Genomic DNA, 9,017 nt, shown 5'->3' with positions numbered 1-9,017 from the left:
GAAAATTCTACATTGAAGGTAAAATGCCATAATTTTTTTTAAGCTTTAAATTGCATTGTTTAAAAGCTACAACTGCAAATCAAAATCAAGGTTGTCTGTGAAATCATGACCTTAACTAGCTGCATTCACTGTAGCTTAAAACTTCATTTAAAAAGTACCATACAAGAATTTCTTGAGTTCGGGAGTTGTTGGGGTTTTTTTTAGTGGATGAGGAAAAGAATGAGCATCTTCTAAGTATCTAATCCTGCATGGATATAATTGCCTTACAACCTGATCTATGACCTAGCTAAGCTCAAGCACTGATTTATGCTGATGTAGTCTCATTCTTGTCAACAAGTTTACAGTTAAACTTAACGGGGTAGGCCCAGTTCGGGGGGGGGGGGAAATAACTGCCTTTGAACCAAATTAATCCCATGTGCTTCGATGAGATGAAATAAACCAGCTTTGCCTCAACTGAAGTATAGATCAGATGGCAAACAATCTGACCGCTTTTTCTTACTCTCATTCATTCTTCACCCTGGCCTCTCTATTCCTTTCTCATTTCTGTCCACTTTCTTGCTCTTGACATTTCAACTGTAAGCTCCTTGGGACAGCAACACCTACATTTTTAAATTATTACCTTCTTTATTTTCTTTAATAAAAATTAAGTCAAACCAATCAATACAAAGGAGCTTCTGTATTTTTGATCATTTTATTTTGTGCCCTTTGCACTAACTTACAGGATGCCATTAATCAAAATCTGAAACTGATTGTGGTTGGCACTGTTCCCATTGCTCTGATATGCCCTCAAACTATGCTGATTTTGACTCCACTGTAGGGGGCATTTTGATTTCCCACAATACCCTAGGATTTACCAACCATCAGCCCATTTCAAAACCTGAAAAACTCATGGGCATACCCAACCCTCCCTCTCAGAAAAAGCAAACTGCCCGCACAAACCCAGTCAGGCACCATTCTCCTCCACCACTGCTCAAAAAACCCTAAACAAACACACCCTGGGGGAAATAGGGTTGTGAGTTTGGGGAGTGGTGGTGGTTAGGCTGTATGCCTGAGTCCCTTCCAATTCCTGGATCCCACAAGAATTTGATTGCTGGAATAGCTAAGCCAGCTTCTTGATAGTGGCCTAAGCATGGGTTGTTGAGGTCACAAAGGAAGTGACTCCATATCAGAGGACAAATGGGTGTCCCCCGTCAACTGGCTGTTGGCGAGAAGGACAAAGGCCAGTGCTATGTGAGTAAGCTAGAAGTTAGAAGCAGGCTGAAGTCTGTGAGGGAGAGAGGTGCTTGATTTCTGCTGGAATCCAAGGCTGCAGCTGTCACGATCCAAGGTGTGAGCAGCAAGAGTTTGGGGCCGGCACGCCAAAACTGAGGTACAGGCAGTGGCGCGGGTAGCAGAGGCAGTCCAACTGGCGGGTCCATGGCCAGGAGGTCGGGATGCAGGAGCAGGAGCAGGCGCAGGCTACAGCTTGGCATAAGACCATGTTGCTGTGGCAAAGGCCAAGGGTGAAATGCAGGCCTTATATCAGTGGTTCCCAACCTTTTTTTGGCCATGCCCCACCTCAGCACCTGTAAAATCCTGATGCTTCCCCCCTCCCCCCGTGACATATAATTCTTGTTATTCAAAAAGTGAACTTCTATTCACGTGGAGGAAGCCTAAAAGGCTATTCACTGTTAATAACTCATTCTCGAATTATCCCACTTAAAAATCAAATTGCCCCCCCCCCGTGGGGCATGTACCTCACATTGGGAACCACGGCCTTATTTAGACTTCCTGAGCTTGCCCCCAGCTGCAGCGCATCTCATCATGTGACTGCGCTTGCTGGCCTGCACCCGATTCCCCTAAGGTGAGCACGGCCAGGCCCTGGTTTCCCTCAAACCTCATGGTGCTCATTACAGCAGCTATGGGGGAAGCGAGACCACCTTGGGGTGTTAACACTGTGAGCCATTCCACCACATGCTCAGGTTGCGTTAGATGTAAATAAACCATATATCCTAAAGACATCTCGGTCTCCACTGTTGCTGATTCTAAGGAAGCCAAATCTTGGGTAAGCGCCCTGGAATCTCGCATGGTTCAGAGATTGGGGTGGTGTATGACAACCGCATACCCAATCCACACGCAAAACCCACAAAATCGCATGCACCCAAAGTTAAAATGGGTAGCGCTCCCCACTGCCCCACTATCACCTTGATACTTACCAGATAGCAACATGACTCCTTTCTTCCCCACCAGCTTCCTTTCTTAACAACAACAACAACAACAACAACAACAACAACAACAACAACAGTCAGCTTGACAAGGCATGTTGGAAAGCAAAGCAGCAGCTCTGGCTTCTGGGCACCACATGGGTGACACCAACTGTACAGTGAAGCTATATCAGGGCCTTTGTGAGAAATTCAAATGGTTCTCTTCAATGTTGAGTGCTTGGAATAGTGAAAGGAGAGACCATCACCACTGGGCTTGACAGCTATCCAAGGACCCCACTATCTGTGTTCAGAACCGTCGTTTCCATCCAAATGAAAATTTCCATGGAAAAGCAATATTTTCGCTTAATATGCATGTGTCTCAATATATTTTCTCTCACAATATGCATTTCTAGACCTAGTTTCTCTCTCCAAACAAGCAATCTAAAATTTATTTCGTATGTATGTGTGTTTTAGCCAAGAACTGTGTCAGAACATTCAGGAATTTTCAAAAGATCAACTTCTTCAAGCATTTCTGAGCAGAGGCAGCCTAACTAAACAGAAATTATATCATTCAGTTACGCTGTTAAGCCGGCTTCTTTTATTAATTTCCTTTAAACCTGGTAAGTAAAAACTAACAAGTCTGTGTCATTTTAGCTCCACAGTAATTGGCACACGTTAAAAAAAACACACACACCGCTTTCTGAACCTTTCTTTAAGCAAAGTTCACATTTTGACTTAATCCACAAAAGCTCAAACTATGAAAAAATTATACTGCCCTTCGTTTTATTTTATTTTTAATGTAACTTTCATAACTACACATGTGACCTCTATCACAACCCCCCCCACCTAAATTCTACAATCTGCAAGCTATAGCCTCAGTCTGTTTTGCAGTGACTCATTTTTTTTTTTAATTTTAAAGATGCATTATCTCTAGCTAGTAAATTAACAGCAGCCTATAGTGCACACACTGTCATCCATCTGCTTAAGGCTTCTTGTCATATGACACCAGCCTTGTATCTATAGATTTCATGCGGTATTCAAAAGCGATCAACCCTGCCTTCGAGATAGCCCACCTTCTGGCTCCAGGCTAGAAAAGTGACTCTCTATTTCCAAGTCTAATGACTGCAGAGGTAACAGAAGTTTTCCTTCTCCCCCATTAAGGGTCTGGCATCTCGGAGGGTGGGGGGGGGGGAACAGACTCTAATTAAAATTGCTAGATTATTTTTTTTTAAGGAAACCAAACTAATTGGCTCTTACCCGCTGTTACCAGTCGTAAAGGAGCAATGCCACACCTTCCGTGTCCCCATCTGCATATCACTGGCCTTTACTGCATGGAATTGGTTTTAAAAAAACAACAACCTACCATAACAAATTATTTCCAGTGAGCTAGCTGCGTAAGCCGGTTGCCACCATTTTGTTTCCTACTCTTGACATTTTATTACAGGTGGCATGGCCAAGGATGGAAACACTGGTTTGAGCTATGCACATGGAGATCAAAACCACATCCCCAGTGGCTTCCATTGATCTGTGTGGCAGGGAAGTAAACAGGCTGCAACCTGGGACAGAGACATCAGAGATGGAACAGGAACATGCTGGACAGTCGTTGTGATGAATTAGATCAGAGATGGTAAATCTGGGACTCTCCAGAAGTTATTGGAACTCTATCTTCCATCAGCTTCCAGCCTGCATAACCAAAGGTGATGGAGGATGCAAGTTGCCATCCAGCAGCATCTAGAGAGCCACAGGTTCCCTATCTCTGAATTAAGTGAAGACTTTGAGCCTACCTGGCTCACTCTCCTCCAAAACGAGTATGATGACAACCACAGGAAAGCCTATGTGGGGTGATCACTCACCGTGAAATGATTTTGCATGGGGGCTCCATAATGGCACCGCTGCATCTGGTGGAGCACTGCGCACTGTTATGTTATACCTCTGTACCATTGCAGTAACTACAAAGTAACTTGATGAAGTGAGAGTTACACACACCCCAAGTCTTGAGTGAAAGTTCCATATAATGCCCAGTAAAGCTCCATACACACCAATGGTGCTGCTGTATAAATAAAGGGTATATAAATACACTATAAGGATGCGGGTGGCGCTGTGGGTTAAACCACAGAGCCTAGGGCTTGCTGATCAGAAGGTCGGCGGTTCGAATCCCCGCAACGGAGTGAGCTCTCGTTGCTCGGTCCCTGCTCCTGCCCACCTAGCAGTTCGAAAGCATGTCAAAGTGCAAGTAGATAAATAGGTACCGCTCTGGCAGGAAGGTAAACGGCATTTCCGTGCGCTGCTCTGGTTCGCCAGAAGCGGCTTAGTCATGCTGGCCACATGACCCAGAAGCTGTACGCCAGCTCCCTCGGCCAGTAACGTGAGATGAGCACCGCAACCCCAGAGTCGGACACGACTTGACCTAATGGTCAGGGGTCCCTTTACCTTGCCTAAATACACTATATAAACAAAGTGGTACTTGAATCCCTGCATCAACAGAGAGTTGGACTATGTTACTTTTGAGGTCCCTTCTAGCTTTATGATTCAATGATTCACCATCATCACATGCAGCAATTATAATCAAAACTCATCAAGATTCTAATCTCTTGAGCAACACTAACTAATAGCATCACATCTTCTGCTTTAGGTAGCTGTTTACAAGCACTATATAACAGCAAACATAAAGCTCAGATGCTAAAGAACGCCTGCAAATTATGAACTGCTCTAGTTTAGTCTAGTCTCTCTGGCATGCACTCTTCAAATCTTGACAGGCCTAGAGCCAAGCCAGACATGATGCTCATCAAGTAACTTCATAGAATCATAGAAACAGAATTGTAGAGTTGGAAGGGATCATCTAGTCCAACTTGTTTCTTTCTTTCTTTCTTTCTTTCTTTCTTTCTTTCTTTCTTTCTTTCTTTCTTTCTTTCTTTCTTTCCCAAATAGCAGCTGTGGGGAAGGGAGAAATCTGGATCAGCACTGGAGTGTGAGGGGAGACATGTTTAAGCCTTTGTCTTCAGATGCTGTACAACAGACCCTTTCCTTCTTCTTTTTGACTCTTTCGCCTTTACTGTGGTTAGTCTCATCCACAGAGAGTCCCATCTCATCCTTGTCTACAAGCGGAAAAACCCAAAGTTAAATTAGGTTCCACTGGTAGCAGCCTATGGCCTGGTTTGCGCAACAAGGTAAGCTAAACTATGGCTTATTGAGGCCAAGTAAACATGTGGGCTCCTGCAGAGTTGCTCGCGGCTGCTATCCCCAGTCCTTTTTGCTCCCAAAATTCACGGAGCTAAATCAAGGATCGGCTTAATGTGTCATTCAAACTGGGAGTCATGGTTAAGCTCTCTCTTCACCAGCTATGAGCTACAGCCAAGGTTTGTTATTGTCTACAGCTTTAGGTTAGTAAGGAAACAACTTAACCACAAACCCAGGTCTGGATGAGACATTAAGCCTTGCTTTAAATCAATGTGGTTTGATGGTAAAAAGGCCCAAAGAGGATCAAAGCATGCTCCTCTCCATGAGTGTGCATGTTCACGTGGTCCCAGTAAGCCATAGCTTGACTCACCATGTTATGCAAACCAGGCCTATGAATAGCTGGTGCCCAGTCAGATCTCTTAGAAGAGTTCCTTAACTCTTCAAAGTTGCATGTCCAGACATTTATTTAGCTTTCCAATCTGACAAGACTACAGCAGAGTCTTCCTTCCTGATCTTGAGAACAAAAGAGGTGGCTTTCCAATGGTATAAGGCAATACTCCTCATATGTTGCATCACCAGAATCATAACTGACTCTCTCCTCAGAAGACAGCTCCAATGAATTGTAAGCACTTAATGCCTGGGCTCTAACAAGATTCAGAGGGGAAATGGCTATCTTCTGCTGATCTGGAGTATCAACTGTCTGAATGGCTATCAGAAACAGCTGCATTTCCTCCTTAAACCCTTTCCAGCCCTCAGCCCCGTTATCTTAGACATTCAAGAATGAGAAGACCTTTAAATAGTTCACAATAATATATTGTTTCCACAACATCTGTTTACTTTGGTCCATAGTCTATGCACGAGTTTCACTCCTAATTCAGCAGACTGCTATGTTGCATTTTCGTATCACAACGACAGCTCTGCTATTAAAACAAACACCAAGTGATGTCATTAAGTAACTCCATTAATCATAATTAAAAACTATCAAGTCCATGTCCTAGATCCAACTGCCACAAACAGTAAATGTTAGGGCTCACCATGTCTTAGGGCAAGGGTGAGGAACTTCTGTCCACAGGCCAGAGTTTATATGCTCCTCTGGGTTCCTCTATCAGCTGTTCAACAAGGAGGAGGAAAGGCTTTGATGTTGCACAGTGGTGAACATTGCACCTCCTTTTTCTGCAAGGAGACCTGGTGCAAGATAAACTTATATGTCCAAGCATTTAATAAAGTTGTGGCCTGCTATTTACCACCCATATGCTGTAAGTTGGCACTATGTCTTCATCCTCACTGCCCAATAATTAAGAGCGGGTCACTGAGAACACAAACCCTCCCACTAAAATGGCTGCTTATGCATCACCAGAAGAGAGGAAATGTATCACACACACACAAATGAGAAGTATCAGGAGAAGTGTGCATGCACACGAAAGCTCATACCAAGAACAAACTTAGTTGATCTCTAAGGTGCTACTGGAAGGAATTTTATTTATTTTTTTATTTTGTTTTGACTATGGCAGACCAATACGTCTACCTACCTGTAACACAAATGAGAGCAAAAGTAGTCATAGATTTGAATAACATTTGCATGCATTGGGGATAGCCAGTTGGACTACTACCTAGATGCTAATTGTTGACGGGCAACTTCAAGGCTTCCACTCTCTGTTTTCCTTGGGGTTTCTTTCCTCCCTCTTTTAACCAGACTTGAACCAGGCAGTCCTTCAGACAGAAGACTCCTAAAAATAAAAGGCTGTGCTCTGAAAGTTCATATAACAGAGGACAGCCCTCTGTACAGCAAGACGCCAGGCCACATTACTTCCCAAGCTTGGCACTGCAGGAGAGAAGCAAATGATATAACTATCAATGCCTGAAAGTGTAAGAGGAAGGTTAAAGGAAGTGGGGTGGTTTCAAAGGGGGAAAGAAAAGGAAGGGAGATTGTAATGATAGAGTTACATACCCTCTGACATTTCTCTGATGAAAATAGGGACATCCTATTATTATTATTATTATTATTATTATTATTATTATTATTACCCACCCATCCGACTGGGTTGCCCTCCAACTTATATAAAAACATAACAAAACATTAATATTTTTTTAATTCCCTATATAGGGCTGCCTTCAGTTATCTTCTAAAGGTCGTATAGTTACTTATCTCCTTGGCCCTGGGGTCGCATAACTCCATACCCTCCAACGTTTCTCCGATGAAAATAGGTATGTCCTAAGGAAAAGTGGGACATTCCAGGATCAAATCAGAAACTGGGATGGCGTCTGTAAATCCAGGACTGACCCTGGAAAATAGGGACACTTGGAGGGTCTGGAGTTATCCTCCTCACCTGAGAAGCAGAGAGAAGGCCCTAGCCTGAAAAGATGTGGGATAGCATCCCACCCCCAAGAAGGCTGATCGCCGAAGAATTGATGCTTTTGAATTATGGTGCTGGAGGAGACTCTTGAGAGTCCCATGGACTGCAAGAAGATCAAACCTATCCATTCTTAAAGAAATCAGCCCTGAGTGCTCACTAGAAGGACAGATCCTGAAGTTGAGGCTCCAGTACTTTGGCCACCTCATGAGAAGAGAAGACTCCCTAGAAAAGACCCTGATGTTGGGAAAGATGGCGGGCACAAGGAGAAGGGGACGACAGAGGATGAGATGGTTGGACAGTGTTCTCGAAGCTACTAACATGAGTTTGGCCAAACTGCGGGAGGCAGTGAAGGATAGGCGTGCCTGGCGTGCTCTGGTCTATGGGGTCACGAAGAGTCGGACACGACTGAACGACTGAACAACAACAATCCCACCCCACTCTGAGCACTGACAAGGAATAGGTGGGCCCTCATCTGTATTGTTCCTAATCACCACAGATAACATGCATTATATATTAGCCTGCCGAAGATGTTTGAATTTTAAAGCAGAATAATAACAACGGAGAGACCCATCAGCTCAGTCATTAGCACTTTTGCTTTCTAGTTGAAGGTGAAAGGCTGACTTTACAAAAAGAAGCACAAAGTTTCGCTCTCTCTCTCTCTCTTTTTTTACAGGAACACCTGTCTCATCAGCAGGACCACTCTGAAGGGAAGGGCCTCCAGGCACCTCAGTCCCATGATTCTCCATGCCTCATTCTTCATCCACGCTGCTAGTAATGTACCATCACTGGCACAGTTACACCTGAACACTCTGGTGCTGCCAAACACCTGGCTTGATTTTCCACTGTCCAAATGAAAAATAAGCATAATCTGCTTTTTTGAGGATACAGCAAATGAGGGAGTTTGTGACAAATTGTGTTAGTTTATGCAGAATAGTGATAATAAGATACAAATGAGGATTTTCATTGTTGTTGCTTAATGAATAATACTAATCACATTTTCAATAAATGCGGTGCCCTTCTCATTAGAGAGAATGCATAAAGCCAGCTTAATTTATTTGCGACTAGTTATACATAGTTTAAATATTTGCTAAAGGTTTTCTCTTTTTTATTTTTTTTAAAAAAGCAAAATAAAGCTTTCTGCAAAAGCAGCCATAATCGTTCTGAGCAGGCTATGATTGTAACTTTTCGTGTTCCTTTTCGTTTTGCAGCATATGATCTATACCCCCAGCTTCTCAAGATGCTAGAGAAAGGGTATTATTGATTTACATGCTAATTCTCCAACTGTTACTAATTTTCTTGATTC

The 9,017-nt window shown here is 43.4% G+C and overlaps 1 long non-coding RNA gene across 1 annotated transcript; it reads left to right on the top strand.

The window, feature by feature from the left end:
- Nucleotides 1–1,189: 1,189 nt before the first annotated feature.
- Nucleotides 1,190–8,754, top strand: LOC117047768. The gene is made up of 2 exons (XR_004426762.1): nucleotides 1,190–1,230; nucleotides 8,388–8,754. It is a non-coding gene; the product is annotated as an uncharacterized LOC117047768 (long non-coding RNA).
- Nucleotides 8,755–9,017: the final 263 nt, after the last annotated feature.

This window comes from Lacerta agilis, chromosome 6 (genome assembly GCF_009819535.1).
Source record: "Lacerta agilis isolate rLacAgi1 chromosome 6, rLacAgi1.pri, whole genome shotgun sequence".
Taxonomy (NCBI): Eukaryota; Metazoa; Chordata; class Lepidosauria; order Squamata; family Lacertidae; genus Lacerta; species Lacerta agilis.
The sequence above is the reverse complement of the archived record's forward strand: the minus strand, read 5'-3'. Positions and strand labels throughout refer to the sequence as shown.